Source organism: Leopardus geoffroyi, chromosome B3 (genome assembly GCF_018350155.1).
Source record: "Leopardus geoffroyi isolate Oge1 chromosome B3, O.geoffroyi_Oge1_pat1.0, whole genome shotgun sequence".
In the NCBI taxonomy this organism is placed as follows: Eukaryota; Metazoa; Chordata; class Mammalia; order Carnivora; family Felidae; genus Leopardus; species Leopardus geoffroyi.
This window is the reverse complement of record NC_059337.1, coordinates 104,649,729-104,667,526: the sequence shown is the minus strand read 5'-3', so window position 1 is coordinate 104,667,526 and position 17,798 is coordinate 104,649,729. Positions and strand designations below refer to the sequence as shown.

Genomic DNA, 17,798 nt, shown 5'->3' with positions numbered 1-17,798 from the left:
AAGGGGCGTGGAGGGAGGTGACCTGTGGAGGGGCGGGGACGAAGGTGTCTCCTGTGGGCTCTGGGGGAGGCTGCGTGCTAATGGGTGGGGCTGTGGGGCGGGGAAGTCGCTGAGGGCTTTGGAGTCTCCGGCGCCTAGTCCACTGTCCTCGGCGTTGGGACTCCTCAGCCCGCAGAGCTTGCGACGCGGGACCGGGGAGAGATAGGCGGGACGGGCGCTCCCTCTCCCAACCCCGTCGCCCCCACGAAGCTGTCGCGAAGCCCGCCCGCTTGTGGCTTGTTGACCACGCCACTCTCCTAAAAATGCTCTTCCTCAGCTGTGCTACCTTTGCCCTGACCTTTGCCCTGAGAAAGGAGGGCGGTTACCCGAGTCCCTTAAAAATGGAGCAAAACGGGAGAAAATCGAGAGACAGGAAGTTAAAAGCTGTTGAAAACTGGTTTGTTTGCAGTGTGAATTAAGTTTAACTATTCTGCCCCTTTGAGACCAGAGACGGTGGACAGATAGTCTTCTTCCTCTCTCCTTGTCCCCTTCACTCCGCCCAGGAATTTAGAGGTAAATGTGATTTAAAGTGCTAGACAGATGCAAGCACGCCTGGGGAAGAGTTAGAGATGGTGGAAGAAAGTGACAACGTCTGGAAAAGCACACTCCTAAACTTGTGACACAAATTGTCACCGGGAAAGACACGTCCTGAACCTTCTCCCCAGTCACTCCACCAAGTGGTCTGCCCAGGCGGATGCAGATAGAACAGCCGCACGCACTTGAGCGTGTGGCTGCGCTGTTTCCCCTGTAGTCCGCAACCGGTGATTTCCAGCAGTTCTGTTCTTGTAACTCACCAGCCCAGGGAGCAAACTCAAGTTTTTTGAAAATTCATTTGTAGAGCTAGTCATGTCAGCAGCAGATGGATGTTTTCAGGGACATAATCTGTGACTGATTATGTTTACAACTTTCTGCCTTGATCTAAACTCTAGAAAGTGGCCTCTACTGTAGCATAGCAGTCAGGTACAATTGTTAGGATCCTTGTCACTAAAGACAGCAAGGAAAAGCTATCACGTTCCATCTAGAAGTTCAATCTGTAGTGATAAAAATAATGTGTTACTCTGTGCTAGCACTGCTGTAAGTATCTTGCATGTATTAACTCATTTATAGGTTTTTACAAAAACTAATTTATAGGTTTTTGTAGAAATACTGGCATTTGTGTACAAAGAGATGTAAATGTTTATTTCAGCCTTGTCTATAATAGGAAAAAATAAGTCCAAACCACCTAAGTGTCTATCAATACAGGCTGATTAAGCTTGAGATACCAAAATACTATAGTTAATTATGTTATTGTTTGAAAGATTGAATATGATAGAATATATTGAATTATTAATAATAAAATATATTGGTACACTTCCAGGTACTATGGCTGCATTGCAAATTACGCCCACAAGGTAGTGGTAAAAAGCAGCCATTTATTATGCTGACAGATTCTGTGCGTCAGGAATTGAGATAGCACAGCAGGTATGACTTTTTTTCTGCTCCCTTATGCATAGGGCCTCAACTGGAAGGCTGAAGATGGGAATCCTCTGAAAATTTTTCACTTTCATGTTGGTGATTGATACTGGCTGGAGGCTGCAGGCTGGAGACCTCAGCTCAACTCCCTGTAGACCTCTGCAGGTGGTCTCTTAATGTGGACTTGGTTGGGCTCCTCACAGCATGAGGGTTAGGTTCTAAGGGTGAGTATCCTAAGAGAGCGAGAGCCAGGTAGAAGCATATTATGGTTTATCTGCCTTAGAAGTCATGCAGTGTCAATTCTGCTGCGTTCTCTTTACCCAGGCCCTTATAAAGCCTCATCCAGGTTCAGAGGCAGGGGAGATAGATTCTACTTCTTGATAGGGAGAAGCAAAGTTTGTAGAGAACATGTGGGACCAGAAATACTGCTGTGGCCATTTTTAGAAAACACACATTGTCTTAAGTGCTTAAGACCTTCTAAACACCCTAAGGAGGTAAAATAAACTAATAAGTACAATGGGATCCCATTGATGGTTTTTAAAAAGTACAAAATAAAACCATATTTTCAAATGTGCATGCATTGTTTAACAATACATATTTTTCAAATGACATAGTTTCTAAGTTTAACCTGGGGGGGCAGCCAAGGAAACAATGATCTGTTCAAGTAGTGCAGGGGAAAAGATGGCCAAAGTGTCTCCACACAATTCCCCAAGACATGTTTAATTTTTACCTAGCAAAATGCCTCTCCGTATCTGTGGAATAACCCTGTCCTAAGAAAGATACGACTCCACTGTAATGAATGAGCGGCACCAAGTCTTACTGTTCTTTCCATATTGTCACGTGGCACTGAGCTTTCCCACACCCAGGGGCTCACTTAATGTTGTCCCACAGTTCTTTTCAGAGAGATGAGAATTATAAAGACCTACCTGAGGTCAGTGACTGAGTCTTCTTCACTTAGTATTCACATATTTAATATATAAAAGGGGACCTATTGGGTTTTCTTTTCTTTTTTTTTTTTTTTTTTTTAACTACATTATGCTATTCTCTCAGCAGTGCAGGATGTTTACAATTACAAAGTAAATTCTGGCCTCCTTCCTAGTGAATAAGCTAATAGGATCTCTGACATCTAAGCTCCAGTGACTTGTTTTACATCCCAGTATTAAGATCCCAATGATGATCCATCGACATCAGAAGACTTCCCTAAGAAATCTGTCCTTATATTTGTAAAGTATTTTCAAACTCATGTTTGTGAGTAATATGCTGATATGGTGATAGCATTATTTTAGGTATAGAAATAGGATTAATTTACTTCAGCGCTTTGGGCATGTTTGCCTATTTTGAGGCATTGAAAAGGCAACTATCTCCGTGAGGAGGAAGAAATGGCCTTGGAGCAGGGAAGTGTAACAAGGGACAGTCTTTTATCTGGATAATTAGTATTTTCATTGCTTGGCAATATCTTATGATACAATAGTCACTTAGTTACTATTGTCTTTGTTCTCTTTTGAATAATGAAAGGACACACCTTAAGTTGTTTTTTTTTTTTAGAAGAAAAAACTCCTCATTAAATCAACTAAAATAACCAACATCAATTTTGAAACAATATCCTCAAGCAGCTTCCTTAAGTTAGCTTGAAAGGAGAAAAGTTCCTTCCTAATTCTAACAACTAGACATTTTTCTCTTATTGGCCAGTTTTCATAAAGGTAACTGGGAATGAAGATGTTAATAACAGAGAGATGTTTTAAGTTATCTTGACTCAGCAGGATGTCATGTTATGTGCCATAGTCACATATACTGAATAATTTAAATATTTTATAGTTTTATGTGCCATGTGGCTCTTAATCCTACTAATCCTATCTATTATACATAAAGCCTTGAATAAGAGTGTTCTTTGTTTTATCCTAGATGAAAGAAAGGGGATACATCGAATTTGAGGTCTATAGAATTTAATCAAAGGATGAATATAAGGATGTTGTTTTACCACCTGCAATCCTGGAACACTACGAGATTCCCAGGTAAAGTGCTTTAATTAACAACTTGATTTTTCCCTTTGAATTTGAGGAAATGATGTTCTGTTCTTTTAATGCTCTGTCCCTTTGAGAGCTGTGTTTGGCAGTCCCAATTGTAGGCACAGATTTCGTTTGTATAACTGAGGCCTCAGGGGAGTATGAGGAACCAGAGAGGACTATGGGCAAATGGTCACTATTTCTGTTACTTTCAACCTCGTACTTTCATAACGTGCCAAGGGCAGGGACAGGCTGATTCTCCTATCTCCACCTGGGTAAGTGAGAGGTGCTGGACAGAATCATATATTCCTCTATATTAAAGCCATTGAAAATATTTGGTCTCCAATTTAGCTATGCTCTCAGCTGTCGGTACTCTAGAGTTGTTTTTACCAGTTTTCGAGGCTAGCTTCATCTTTGACCACTACTTGTTTCACACTCTCCTTCTCAGCAGATGCCCCTGCCTCCACATCGCTAGGAAAAAGGAACTCTTCCAGAGACGCGCTTGCACCACTCCCACCCCCCCCATGTCAATAAATGCATCTATATCTGCACTTATCCTTATATCCTTCCCCCTCAGTTTTAGAGGGTAGAAGATGACCCAATTCTTCAAGACTAATACCTCTCTCTAGTCTCCTTTTTTTTTAAAGTTTTATATATATATAAATATATATATATAACTTTATTTTTTAGAGCAGTTTTAGGGTAAAAAGTAGAACGATACACTGTTTACAGTTTCTTTCAAGTCTCCTTTGGGACTTGTCCCATCATCGTTCTCTCTCCTAAATTTTCAGTGGTGCGTTTGCTGGCTGTTGCCTCAAAGCTTGTAAATGCACCCCATCTGGAGACTCCTCCTACCATCCTTTCTCTCTCTGCTTTCCATCACAGTGAAACTGCTAATCTGTAGTAGGTAGCCACAGTCTGCACTCAGGTGCAAGTCTCTTGTTAGCCAATCAGTTGGCTTCCACCTCAACCCTTCCACGGTCACCTCTGGCAAAAGTCACTTGTATGTCCCAAAGGCTAGTCCCATTAGTCTCTTCTTGAACTCTCATGTCACTTTATTTTCCCATGGCATTTGATCCTGCTATGCCCTTCCGAAACTCCTTCCCTTGGCTTCTGTCCTACCACACCTATGCCCTCCTCTTCTGAACACTCCTCAGTTTTTCTTTTTCCTTTTTAGTTCTTTTTTAATGTTTTTATTTTATTTTTGAGACAGAGAATGAGCAGGGGAGGGGCAGAGAGAGAGGGAGACACAGAATCTGAAGCAGGCTCCAGGCTCTGAGCTGTCAGCACAGAGCCGACGCGGGGCTCGAACTCACGGACCGTGAGATCATGACCTGAACAGAAGTCGGACACTTAACCGACTGAGCCACCCAGGCGCCCCTCCTCAGTTTTTCTTGATATAGTAGACTAAAATCATCACAGCAGTAGCTAGCATTTATTATGGGCCTCCCATATGTTAAGTATCTTATAAACAATAGCCCATTTTAGTTCTCACAATAGCCAAATGAAATAAGCAGCATAAATTGGTGGTTAGAAGCCAGATCAGAATTGGGTGACTGGCCTATTCCTGAGTCAGTCACCAGAAACCCAGTTATTGGGTATACTCTTACATCAATGAGGCATATTTGAGGCTGAGAGTAAGATGAGCTTTTCCTGATATATATGGCTGGGGACCAGGGGAGGTGAAGAAATATCTATAATAAAATTGGGGTTCAAATCCTGGCTCTGCCACTTACTAGCTATGTGATCTTAGACAACTTAATGTCTCTGAATTTCAGATTGTTCTTATCAAATATGGATAATACTGCATGCCTCATAGAGTTTTGGAAGGTTAAATGAATTAATATATATAAAGTGTTCAGACTAATGTAAGCACATGGTGTGCCCTCAGTAGATGTTAGCCTCCCATCCCACCCATCTATCCTCAACGTTTCTGCCACTGTCGTCCTCATAAAATGCAAACCAAGGGTGCCTGGGTGGATCAGTGGGTTAAGTGTCATTCACAGTGTTACTTCAGCTCAGGTCACGATTTCACAGTTCATAAGTTTGAATCCGCATCGGGTTCTCTACTCTTGGCATGGAGCCTGCTTCAGATCCTCTGTCCCCTGCTTTTACTGCCTCACCTGCTCTCTCTCTCTCTCTCTCAAAAATAAATAAATGTTTCAAAAAATGCAAACCGATTATTTCAGTCTTTTGCTTAAACTTCTTCAGTGACTCCCCATTGCCTAATAATCAAATCTAATTGGGGTGCTTTGGTCACAAATAACAGAAAAACCAACTCAATCTAGCTTTTAAGAAAATAAGGGAGTGAACTAGGTCATGTAAAAGACTATCGATGACAAGGTGAACTTTAGGGTTAATTGGTTCAATGATATTATTTGAGAACCCAGGTTTCTTTCTCTCTCCTGCCTTTCATGAAGTCAGCTCCATCCTAAAGCTGCTTTCCTTCCTAGTTATAATACAGTTGCCATAAGTGTTTGGGGCTATGTGTTTCTTGATTCATGCCCAGTGAAAGGAAGGGACAGGTTTTCGGTAACTCACAGAGTTATTTTCCCAGAAGCCTCTAGCAAACCTCTCTTGGTGTCCCCTTGATTATAATTGCTCATGTGCTATTCCAGAGTCAGCCAGTGGAAAGAGACTAGGTTTACCCCACTTACTAAATATGGATAATACTAGGCTACCTGGGACTAAGAGTGGGTGAGCTTCTTTGGAGGCATGCATGTTGGGGGAGAAAGGTGTATACTAACAAAACTGAGGTTCTGTTAGAAAGAAGAATGGGGAATGGATGTTAGGAAGGCCATGTTTTGTGTTCACTGCGTAGACCAGACCCTCTTGATCATCTTATTTTGAAGCACGAGTATTTCTTGCCATTCACAATTTCAACTGAAAGCATTCATTTAATAATTATTGTATATATGAATGAGTGAACTTTGAACCAAACTACTACTTGTAATACCCAAAATGTGTAAGATGATTTTCTGGCCTGTGTATCTGTGCTCATCCTGCTACTGGTTTTTAAAATCATTACCTCCACCATTCCTAATTTCTCTCTCTCTCTCTCTCTCTCTCTCTCTCTCTCTCTCTCTCTCTCACACACACACACACACACACACACACGCCTACCTTCTCACCACTTGCAAAACTGACTTCTCCCTACTCTGAGTTCTTCCGATTTCTGTGACCAAACTTACTCATGGCTTCTTTGCTCTTCTGTGGCTTCTTTTAGAAGACTTTTTTTTTAATGTTTATTTATTTATTTTTGAGAGACAGAGAGACAGCACACAAGTGATAGGCAGAGAGAGAGGGAAACAGAATCCCTCTGTTTGAGTGAGGCTCAAATTGACAAACTGTGAGATCATGACCTAAGCCAAAATCAAGAGTTGGATGCCCAACCAACTGAGCCACCTAGGCACTCCTAGAATAGAAGACTTTTAAGGATGGGAATTGTGTCTTACTTCTCTTTTTACTGGTAGATGCATAATACATAATTCTGAATGCACGAATCAAAGATTGATCTTGCTCTACCCCTTTTCAGACTGTAAATGTCTCTCGGTATAAATGTCTAAACACGTTTATTTATACAGGACTTCTCATCACTAGAAGTGGTAAGAAAAGTATCTTCAAAGGTCCTAAGAATCTAGTAGTATCTTCTAGGGTCTTTCACTTCAGATTCTTTTTATTAAAATAAACACTTACAGGATTGGCTAGGGGTGCATACTTGTCTTTCTCGCATTGGTCTGAAGTTGGAAGCAGGGACGAAAACTGGAGAAGCTGTCAGTCATTAATCAAGTCCTGGTCATTGGGGTCAGTTGTTACAAAAGTTGGTTTGGATTCCCACATTGTTAGCAGAGGTAGCCCTCTGGCTTCCTCCAGGTCCAAATCAGAGCAGCCTGGCTTCCTGGGTTGTTCACTGTAGACGGGGGTTGGTGGGCAGGTTGCTCCGGGTTGTGGGTCAGAGCTCTGTTTTTATGTGTGTCTGGCCATTGTTGGCTACTATAGTCGGTATCAGAAGTCAGGAATGTGGAGGAGGGTCAAAGAGAGAGTTTTGAGGTGCTGGAAATATTCTATAATCTGTTTTTTTTTTTTTTAAATCCGAATGCTGGTGATTTCAGGAGTGTATACTTTTTATAGACATTTATTGAAGTGTAAACCTATGATTTATGTATATACGTGATATTTCAATACAGAATTTAATTTTTTAATAATTTTGTTAAAAGTAAAAAAAAAATCACTTAGAGGTGCTGTTCTTATTGTTAAAATGAACCACTTTGAGACGATGTGTTCAATGACAACACAACAGTCTGCACGCACATGACTGACTGAATTGTTTGGGCTGTGGGTCACCCCAGCTTGCATGAAATGCTTTAGTGAAGAGACACTTTCATCACTAGGGACCTGAGTCTGGAAACCAATCCAGGAAAAGTAAGTGATTTTGTAGATTTTGTTTGAATATTGCATTAAAAACACAAACTATGTGAAGCAAAGTCGTTGTTTCATTACTTTCTTTCTGAATGGGAAAATATAGAAACAAGACATTAAGAAGCTAGGTTTAGAAAGCAAAAAGAGACCACAGTGCTAAGAATATGTTGTGTTCATTGGGAATGTGTAGGTCTCTAGTCTTAATATATTTTGATTTGTTGTTCATTTTCGTATGTGTACAAAACTGAAAAATCTAAAATGCAACCCTAGTAAAGAAATAAAAAGAATATGATAGCCAAGGTATTTGTTATGTTATATTTATACACTGTAATGGCAGTCCCTACGTAATCTATAAACTCACAGCTGCTTCTCAGAGTTCTTATAGGAGAAACCTTTGAAGTTCAGGGAGTGGTTAATGGCTCCTTTGATCTTCTTAGTTCTTTTGCACTTCAGGGAGCTTTGGAGGAGGGCAACTTTGCTTATCACTGAACCTATTGTTAAGCTAAAAAAAAAAAAAAAAAAAAAAAAAAGCAACTTCCTAGATCTATTGAGATAGGTGGTGCAGGTGAGGGACTTTCCCAGACTAGCTGTAGAAACTGCTCCTTCTGGCCTGTTTCAAAGAGGCAGTTCTGCCCAAATTACCTCTCCCCTAATCAACTTACAGTACCTGTATGGTTGGTTAATTGCCTCCACCCATCCTTTTTTAAAAATGTCCATCTTATTTGTGTTTGGCATATTAATATGTGCATTAATTTACTTTCCAAAACTTTTCATGAAATATTCTTTAATAGAATTGTTTTCCCTTGAGAAATATGAAAAACTCTGAACATGAGGATATTTGAGAAGTCAGATTCAAGATGATTATAGTTCTTGGGGTGCCTGGGTGGCTCAGTCAGTTAAGCAACCAACTTCGACTCAGGTCATGATCTCGCGGTTTCATGGGTTCGAGCCCTGTGACGGGCTCTGTGCTGACAGCTCAGAGCCTGGAGCCTGCTTCAGATTCTGTCTCCGTCTCCCTGTACCTCTCCCCGCTCATGCTGTCTCTCTCAAATATAAATAAACATTAAAAAAATGTAAAAAACATAAAGATGATTAAGTTCTGTAGTGTCTTCTAGTAGCATCTACATTAAAGGTCATTGTATCATTGAATCTATTAAGTAGAAAATATTTGCATTTTTACATCTATTCAGTAAAATATTTTTATTTAAAAAAATTTTTTTAATGTTTATTTATTTTTGAGAGAGAGAGAGAGAGAGAGAGAAAGCGTGAGTGGAGGAGGAGCAGAAAGAGAGGGAGACACAGAATCTGCAACAGGCTCCAGCCTCTGAGTGGTCAGCACAAGGCCCGTGGCAGTACTTGAATTCGCTAACTGTGAGATCATGACCTGAGCCGAAATTGGATACTTAACTGGCTGAGCCACCCAGCCACCCCCAGTAAAATATTTTTAAATATATATGTGTGCTCTATGAAAAATGTTCATGCCTAGACTTTTGTCTTAAAACAATATTTGAAACAACTGCCTACCCATAAATGAATTTGTCTTTATATTATAAGGTTTTTTAAAGATAACTTCTGGTGTTTTAAACAAGGTAATACATGCTCATTCTGAAGAGAAATGCTGAAAAGTGTAAGGAAGAAAAGTGCCCTTTTTTTAATGTTTATTTTTAAAGGAGAGAGAGCAGGGGTGGGCGAGAGAAAGGGGGACAGAGGATCCAAAGCAGGCTCTGTGCTGACAGCAGTAAGCCAGATGTGGGGCTTGAACTCTCGGACCATGAGAATCATGACCTGAGCTAAAGTCGGCTGCTCAATTGACTGAGCCACCCAGGTGCCCCAAGAACAGTATTTTACATGTGATGATGCTCAGAAGGAATCACAGTATATGATGCATTTTCTTCCAACCTTTTTATTATGTAAATATATAATATGTACTTTTATGTATGGAAGTGATTAGCTTATTTTGTATGTGTAGTTTGTATGCTTTTATAAAAGGTATTATTTTCTTATGTCTTTAAAAATTATAATTATTTTATGAATTATAATATATTTACTCCCCTATTTTTGGATGAAAATATCTTTTTGTAAGGATTAGAAACAATTGGTTAATGTATCAGAGTATCTCTTTTTTCCCCATAAGGGGCATGAAAATTAATTTGAAAAATCTCTTGAAATATATACACACATGCACATGTATCTGTTAAGTGAGAATAGGATTCAGGACTACAGTGCTGAATGAAGAACTCAAAGCATCCCCGGGACCACCACCATCACAACGTGTATCATCTTTATATTAATATGCATTTTCATCAGTGAGAGTGAGTCTTTAGAGAAAGTTTTGGAGAAGTTGGATATAATCAAACAATCTCACTTATTCATCCATTTATTCAGTAAACATCTGTTGCTCCGCTGTTAGGCATTGTAGGTATCAAGGTGAAGGGCAGACTTAGCCCTTGCCCTCACAGACCCTATAGTCCTGATAAGGACAATCAAACCAGAGAATTTAGTAACATACAGAAAGGACTATGACAAGGAAAGCAGTGATTATGGTAGGTGCATATTGTAGGGGCAGCTGTATTTTCCCAATGAAGGCAACATTTAACCAGAGACTTGAAAAGCAAGCAGGAGTTAGCTAAACAAAAGAGACTGGATGGTCAAAGCCTGGGGAAGATCAGAATGCCTGGAAGGTGGAGTGAGGAAGCAGAAGAGGAAGCTGGAGATATAAGCCAAAACCAGATCTTAAAGGGCGTTGTCAGCCACCATAAATTTAGATTTTATCTCAAGAGGTACTGGGAATCCGTTGAAGGTTTGTTCTTTGAAAAGATCACTCTCTCTGCAGTCTTGAAGATGGATGGGAATGGGAGGTAAGGGAGACAAGGATTATTGCTGAATTACAGGTGGGAAGACCAGCTCTTTAGCTATAATCTGACCGCAGGGTCCTTCCTATGTGATGGCTGGAAGTGAAATTCTGTAACCATCCTTCTTTTCATTCACCCATTCATCACATTTAGCTTTTCACCCTTTCAAACCAACCTAGCACATATTAAGCACTAACTAAATGGTTGTTGCTTTTTTGTTCCTTTATGTGTTTGGAAAAGGAATCCATCACCTAACTCTACTCCTTCTAAAGAATGAAGTGTTAGAAGAGAAAGTATCCATCCTAAGGGACTTACCCACTTTTTTTTTCCTAATTGAGGGACTTCTCCACTTTCCTACAATGGCTCAACTATCCTAAGCCTATTGCCAAAGTCTTCATTTCCTTTATAAAAGCTTTCTGAGCTTGCACAGAAAGCCCATAAAATTCCTGATTTGTATAGAGGACAGTGCCTCGATTCTGCTCGATTTTGCAGTAACATGCAGGCTTCCCCCCATTGTAACAGTAATACATGTTCAACATAAAAACATGGAAAACACAGAGAAGTGGAAAGAAAAAAAGCCACACATAGTGCCACCCTCAAATGATAACCATTATTAGTATTTTGAGGCATTTTATTTTAGTCTTTGTCTATAGTTTAGGGAGAATTGCTTTTAGGTCACTGTGATACATACACACACACGTATATTTATATTCTGAATTTTTAAAACTTAACAACATAGAAAAAGTTCATGTTATTTTAAATATTACACTAAAATGTTAATTGTTGCAAAAATTTCACTGTATATATTCCAATCAAATTCAACACACAACCATCTTTAGGTTGTTACCAATGTTTGTACTATAAAAAATGCTATGATGAGTAGTTTCAGCATAAATTTTTGGGGTACTTAGGATTGCACATTTGAGATAAATTCTTAGAAGCAAACCTAATAATCCTTTTTTTAAGGCTTTTAGTATATACTGTCAACTTGATTTACAAAAGGGAATGTACCAAATTTACCTTTCAACATATGAAAGTACTTGTTCTTTTATTATTATTATTATTATTATTATTATTATTATTATTATTATTCAGAGAAACATAGAGCATGAGCTGGTAGAGGGACAGAGGGAGAGAGAGAATCTTAAACAGGCTCCACTCTCAGTGCAGAGCCTGACACAGGGCTTGATCCCACAACCCTGGGATCATGACCTGAGCTGAAATCAAGAGTCGGACATTCAAACGACTGAGCCACCTGGGCACTCCAAGAGTACTTGTTCTAATTAGACAATATTAAAAAGAAAATTTTGCTAATTTAATAGGCAAGGAAAAATGTTTTCAAAATAATTTAAAATTTTAGCAGTGTATTTATTTAGCCATAAAAACTAAGTAAGCTAAAGGGAGAAACTGACTGCAAGGATATTAAGCCAGACTTATCCTAACAGACAAATTGGCTGCATCTTCCATAACTTGGTAAAATGAGTACTAAGCGTCAGGGTTTTAGTATTCCTTGACATAATGCTAGATTTTTGTTTATGTATTTACTTCTGCTTGACTCTGCTTCTCTTAACATTTGATCACGATATTTTATAAATTAACTCAGAGATTTAAAGGAATAGGTATACCATAAACCATAACACTAACATTAACTACTGATCATGATGTTTTTTGTTTTTTAATTTAAATGTTATTTAGTTAACATACAGTGCAAAATTGCCTTCAGGAGTAGAGTTCAGTGATAAATCACTTAATACAACACCCTTATTGTATGTGCCCTCCTTAATACCCATCACCCATCTAGCCCATCTCCCACCCACCTCCATCCATCAACTCTCAGTTTGTTTTCTATCATTGAGTCTCCTGTAGTTTGTTTCCCTCTCTTCTCTTTCCCTCCTCCTTCCCATATGTTCATCTGTTTTGTTTCTTAAACATATGAGTGAATTGCTGATATTCCACATATGAGTGAAATCATATGGTATTGTCTTTCTCTGGTTGACTTATTTCATTTAGCATAGTACATTCTAGTTCCATCCATGTTGTTGCAAATGGCAAGATTTCATTCTTTTTGATGGCTGAGTAATATTCCAGTGTGTGTGTGTGTGTGTGTGTGTGTGTGTGTGTGTGTGTGTGTGTGTATACCACATCGTTATCCATTTATCAGTCAATGGATATTTGGGCTTTCTCCATAGTTTGGGTGTTGTTGGTAATGTGCTATAAACATTGGGGTGCATGTACCCCTTCAAATCTTTCTTTTTGGATTCCTTGGATAAATACCCTAATAGCACAATTGCTGTATCATAGAGTAGCTCTATTTTCAGTTTTTTGAGGAAACTCCATAGTGTTTTCCAGAGTGGCTGCACCAGTTTGCATTCCCACCAGCAGTGCAAGAGGGTTTTCCTTTCTCTGCATCCTTGTCAACACCTGTTGTTTCTTGTGTTGTTCATTTTAGCCATTCTGACAGGTGTGAGGTAGTATCTCATTGTGGTTTTGATTTGTATTTCCTTGATGATGAATGATGTCGAACATCTTTTCATGTGTCTCTTAGCCATCTGAAGGTCCCCTTTGGAAAAGTGTCTATCCATGTCTTCTGCCCATTTCTTAACTGGGTTATTATTTCCTTTTTTGGGTATTGAGTTTGAGGGTGGTTTTGAATATAAGGCTTTGAAGTTCATTTAGCAGTGAGTTTATTTTTTTTATTAATTTATTTTTTAATGTTTCAAGTTTTTATTTAAATTCTAGTTAGTTAACATAATAATATTAGTTTCAGGAGTAGAATTTAGTAATTCATCATGTATATACAGCATCCAGTGCTCACCCCAAGTGCCTTCCTTAATACTCATCAATCATTTAGCCCATTACCCCATCCGCCTCCCCTCCAGCAACCCTCAGTTTGTTCTCTATAGTTTTCTTTCCCCTATGTTCATCTGTTTTGTTTCTTAAATTCCACGTATGAGTGAAATCATATGGTATTTGTCTTTCTCTGAATGACTTATTTTGCTTTGCATAATACTCTCTAGACCTACCCATGTCATTGAGTGAGTTAATTTTAGATGGAAAAGTTAAAAGCTGAATATTAAATTGATAAAAATAATAATGACTTAACTAGAGAAAACACAAGAGGGCAATATTGCACAACAATAAATATGTTTCTATCAGATAAAAAATAATTCAGTATTTTTAATCAACTGTAATTTTTTCAATAGATGTTTAAAATCTTGTCAATATGTGTTATCTTTTTATTAACAGTGATAGAAGAGTGACTTTGCAAGAAAATCTAGTGCCAACATCAATACAATGAATTTTGCATGTGTTTGAGTTATGTTTTTTAATCCTCAAAAGAAGTGAATCTACTTTCCATTGACCACTACATATTGCCCAGTTTCAGTTTATAGAAAAGCAAGGAAGTTGATCCACTATAGAAGTGACACCAAAAATAAAATTTTTTTTTCCTCCTGGAATATATATTTCAAAATGGAAATCATTTCATTTTTTTCTGACTAGGAATATGTGATCCATTAAATCTCCATGAAAGAGATTTTTCTTTTAAAATAAAAATTTTTTAATAAAAAAATTAATGAAATGCTAAAGGAAGAGCATGTTCTAATGATTAGATAAGCAAACATGTATGTTTTTTTACATACTTTAATTTCCTGACACTTGAATAAGACTATAATCTTGATTAACTGACTAGACCCTAAAAATTAAGAGCATGAGAAAATGAAATGTTTAAGACAATTACATGCACCTTTGTATGTGCAAATTCTCACAGATCTTGATTTCATCTACAAAGCAAGCACAGAGGTAGTGTCTGTGTGGTCATATTTCCCATACCCTTAAACTAATTTGGAGTTTAGAATGCCAAACAGGAGAGAGAGAGAGAGAGAGAGAGAGCGCGCGCGAGCTCACGCATACTGGTGGGAGCAAGCCCAGAGAAATCTGTGATCAAGTACCTGGTACTTAGACAAGCAACATAACATAGTAGTTAATCACATGGAGAATGAATCCTCAGTTTCTGCCACATACTAGCTGTGTGACTTTGGGCAAATTCTTAACCTCTCTGTGCCTTATTTTCCTTATATGTATAGTGCAGTTATAATCATTCACATCTCATGAAGTTTATTTTGTATATTAAATGAATATATAAATACTTGGAGCAATGTCTGGTGCAAAGTAAGCTTTATTTAATAATTTCTATTATGCGAGGGAGCCTAGGAAAATCTCTAATGGAAATAAGAACCGGATATTAAAAAATGAAACAAGCAGGAACCCTATTTGATATACTGAACCAACAAGAAAAAAAAACTTGAGATTATAGCAAGTTTTCTTTTTGTTTTTGAGTTTAATTATTTATTTTTAGAGAGAGAGAGAGAGAGCACAAGCTGGGGAGAGGCAGAAAGAGAAGGTGAGAGACAGAGAGAGCTTGACATGAGGCTCGAACTCATGAACCATGAGATCATGACCTGAGCTGAAATCAAGAGTCAGATCTTGGGGCGCCTGGGTGGCGCAGTCGGTTAAGCGTCCGACTTCAGCCAGGTCACGATCTCGTGGTCCGTGAGTTCGAGCCCCGCATCAGGCTCTGGGCTGATGGCTCAGAGCCTGGAGCCTGTTTCCGATTCTGTGTCTCCCTCTCTCTCTGCCCCTCCCCCGTTCATGCTCTGTCTCTCTCTGTCCCAAAAATAAATAAACGTTGAAAAAAAAAAAAATTAAAAAAAAAAAAAAGAGTCAGATCTTAACCAACTGAGCCAGCCAGGCACCCCAGTTATGACCATTTTTCAAGGTAAGTTTGGCTAAGGGTTTTCTATAGTTCCTAGGGAGAAGGACTCAGAAATTAACAATAGCAATTTACTAAATGCTGTAAAAGTTTTGTTCACATTAGCCATGTAGAAACCATATCTGCTTCTTCCTCCACTGTGAGGAATGGTTAGTTATTCTAAAGTCATTTGTTTAATGCCCATAAAACTCTTTATTAAAGAGACCCTTAAGGTCCAGTGCTGTTACTCACAGAATCCGAACTAATGAGTATGCTTCAAATGGTGGAGTTAGGATACAGGTTTCCTGAGAAGGCAAATGAGACAAGCAACACCTTCTAGAAGGAAATAAGCAGAGGCTTATTTCTGTCATATACAACATGACTTGTGGTACAAGATGATTCTGTCAGGTCACTTTCATATTCAGAAACTAGTTTCTCTTCCGGCAACCCTGAAATTGGAAACCCAAGATATATGAGTTCTATTCTTGTCACTGCCATTGCTATGTTCTGAGCACAGGTAAAGGATTCTCTGTGATTCTTTTTGTTCTTTGAGTGAATTTTTCATGTCCTTTATCATGGTTTCTAAGTTGTTTGAAATATAGAGTAGATAGTTAAATGAGTCATTTAAAAAATTATTAACAATGCTGTACTTTTGCTTTGTAGTGTTCCATCTATATTTTAGTTTCCACTTTGGATAGAGTGGTTAAACTCTGACAATATCTTGCTAGGAAGAAATAATCACAGTAATTTAAGTGCTTGTGCACATTTCTACAGAGGTCATTTTGAAATATCAATGAAAATTTCTATCGTATCCCTGTGGTGCTTGAGCAATTCTGAGTGCTATTGTGGTTTGAGAGGGTGCCCAGTGGGCTGGGAAGATTTCTTTAGGGAAAATTGCCTGGCTGACTTTATTATAAGTTTATCTTGGTGAATTACTTAAAGTTATAGCTTTAACTTTTCAAGTTCTGGCATTTAATTTCCAAGTTCTGGGCTGAGCAGATTAGACCAACCAAGATTGTAAGAGACTGATTATAAATGCAGCGAGCACTGTGCAAAAGATAAACACAATCCCCATCCTCATTGAGCTTAAGGGAGAGAAAGAGTAAACAAATAATTGCACAACTAATTATCAAGTTAAAAACTCTGAGTAAAAAGTCCTGGGAGCTATAGAGCATGTGACAGGGTATGATCATCAAGTAGATTATGAGAAAAGACTTTTTGTTTTTTATGGTATACATTGATATTTTTGTTTATTTAGTTAAATATGTTATCATACTGTAATAAATAGCTGCATCTGTCTCCATAATAAATGTATCTATTCCACAGACTTATAATTTACAGTTTGCTTATCAGGGTTCTCCAGCTTCAAATTGCATCTTCACCTTCTGCTTTTTCTACACCTTTATATAAGCCATTTCCAATTGTTGATACATTCTTTCTTCAAATATGCTAATATCACAGATCAAGTTATATGAAAGGAAGAAATTCTTTTAGCTTCAGAGTCTTGTCTTTCACTGTTCGTTGGCGTCATTTGTCAAAATCTGGGGTGTTTGGGTGGCTCAGTTGGTTGAGGGTCTGACCCTTGGTTTTGGCTTAGGTCATGATCCCAGGGTCGTGGGATCAAGCCCTGCGTCCAGCTCCACACTTAGTGTGGAGCCTGGTTGGGATTCTCTCCTGTCTCCCTCTCCCACTTTCCCTGTTCATGCTCTCTCTCTCTCTCTCTCTCTCTCTAAATTAATAATAAGAAGAAGAAGAAAATAATGATAATGATAAAATAAATCTGAATTTGTGGGTTCCTTAGTGCCCCACTACACTCATGGCAAAAACAAAAACCATTCAGAAGTTAACGTATGCTCTGATCAAAGTCCTGTGCCTTCAGAATGAAGTAGCAGGAAACAGCCACCTAGCCAAGTGGTATAAAAATTTATAGCAGTGTTATTCACAATAGCCAAAAGGTAGAAACAAGCCTAATGTCCATTAACAGGTGAATGGATGAACAAAGTGTCATATGCAATGAACTATTATTCAGCATTGAAAAAGAATAAGGTTCTAATACATGCTACAATATGAATGAATCTTAAAAAAATGCTAAGTGAAATATGCCAGACGCAAAAGGATGAATATTACATAATTCCATCTATCCATGAGATACTTAAAACAGCCAAATTCATAGGGATGGAAAGTAGATTAGAAGTTACCACGGGCTGTGGGGAAGGGAGACTGGGGAATTCTTGTTTAACGAGTATAGTCTCTTTTTTTATTTAAAAAATTTTTTCTTAAATG

The 17,798-nt window shown here is 38.5% G+C and overlaps 1 long non-coding RNA gene across 1 annotated transcript; it reads left to right on the top strand.

Moving 5' to 3' along the window:
* Positions 1-57: 57 nt before the first annotated feature.
* On the top strand, positions 58-15,173 carry LOC123583898. Its single transcript, XR_006705039.1, has 3 exons — positions 58-1,715; positions 3,394-3,503; positions 15,125-15,173. It is a non-coding gene; the product is annotated as an uncharacterized LOC123583898 (long non-coding RNA).
* The last annotated feature ends 2,625 nt before the right edge of the window (positions 15,174-17,798 follow it).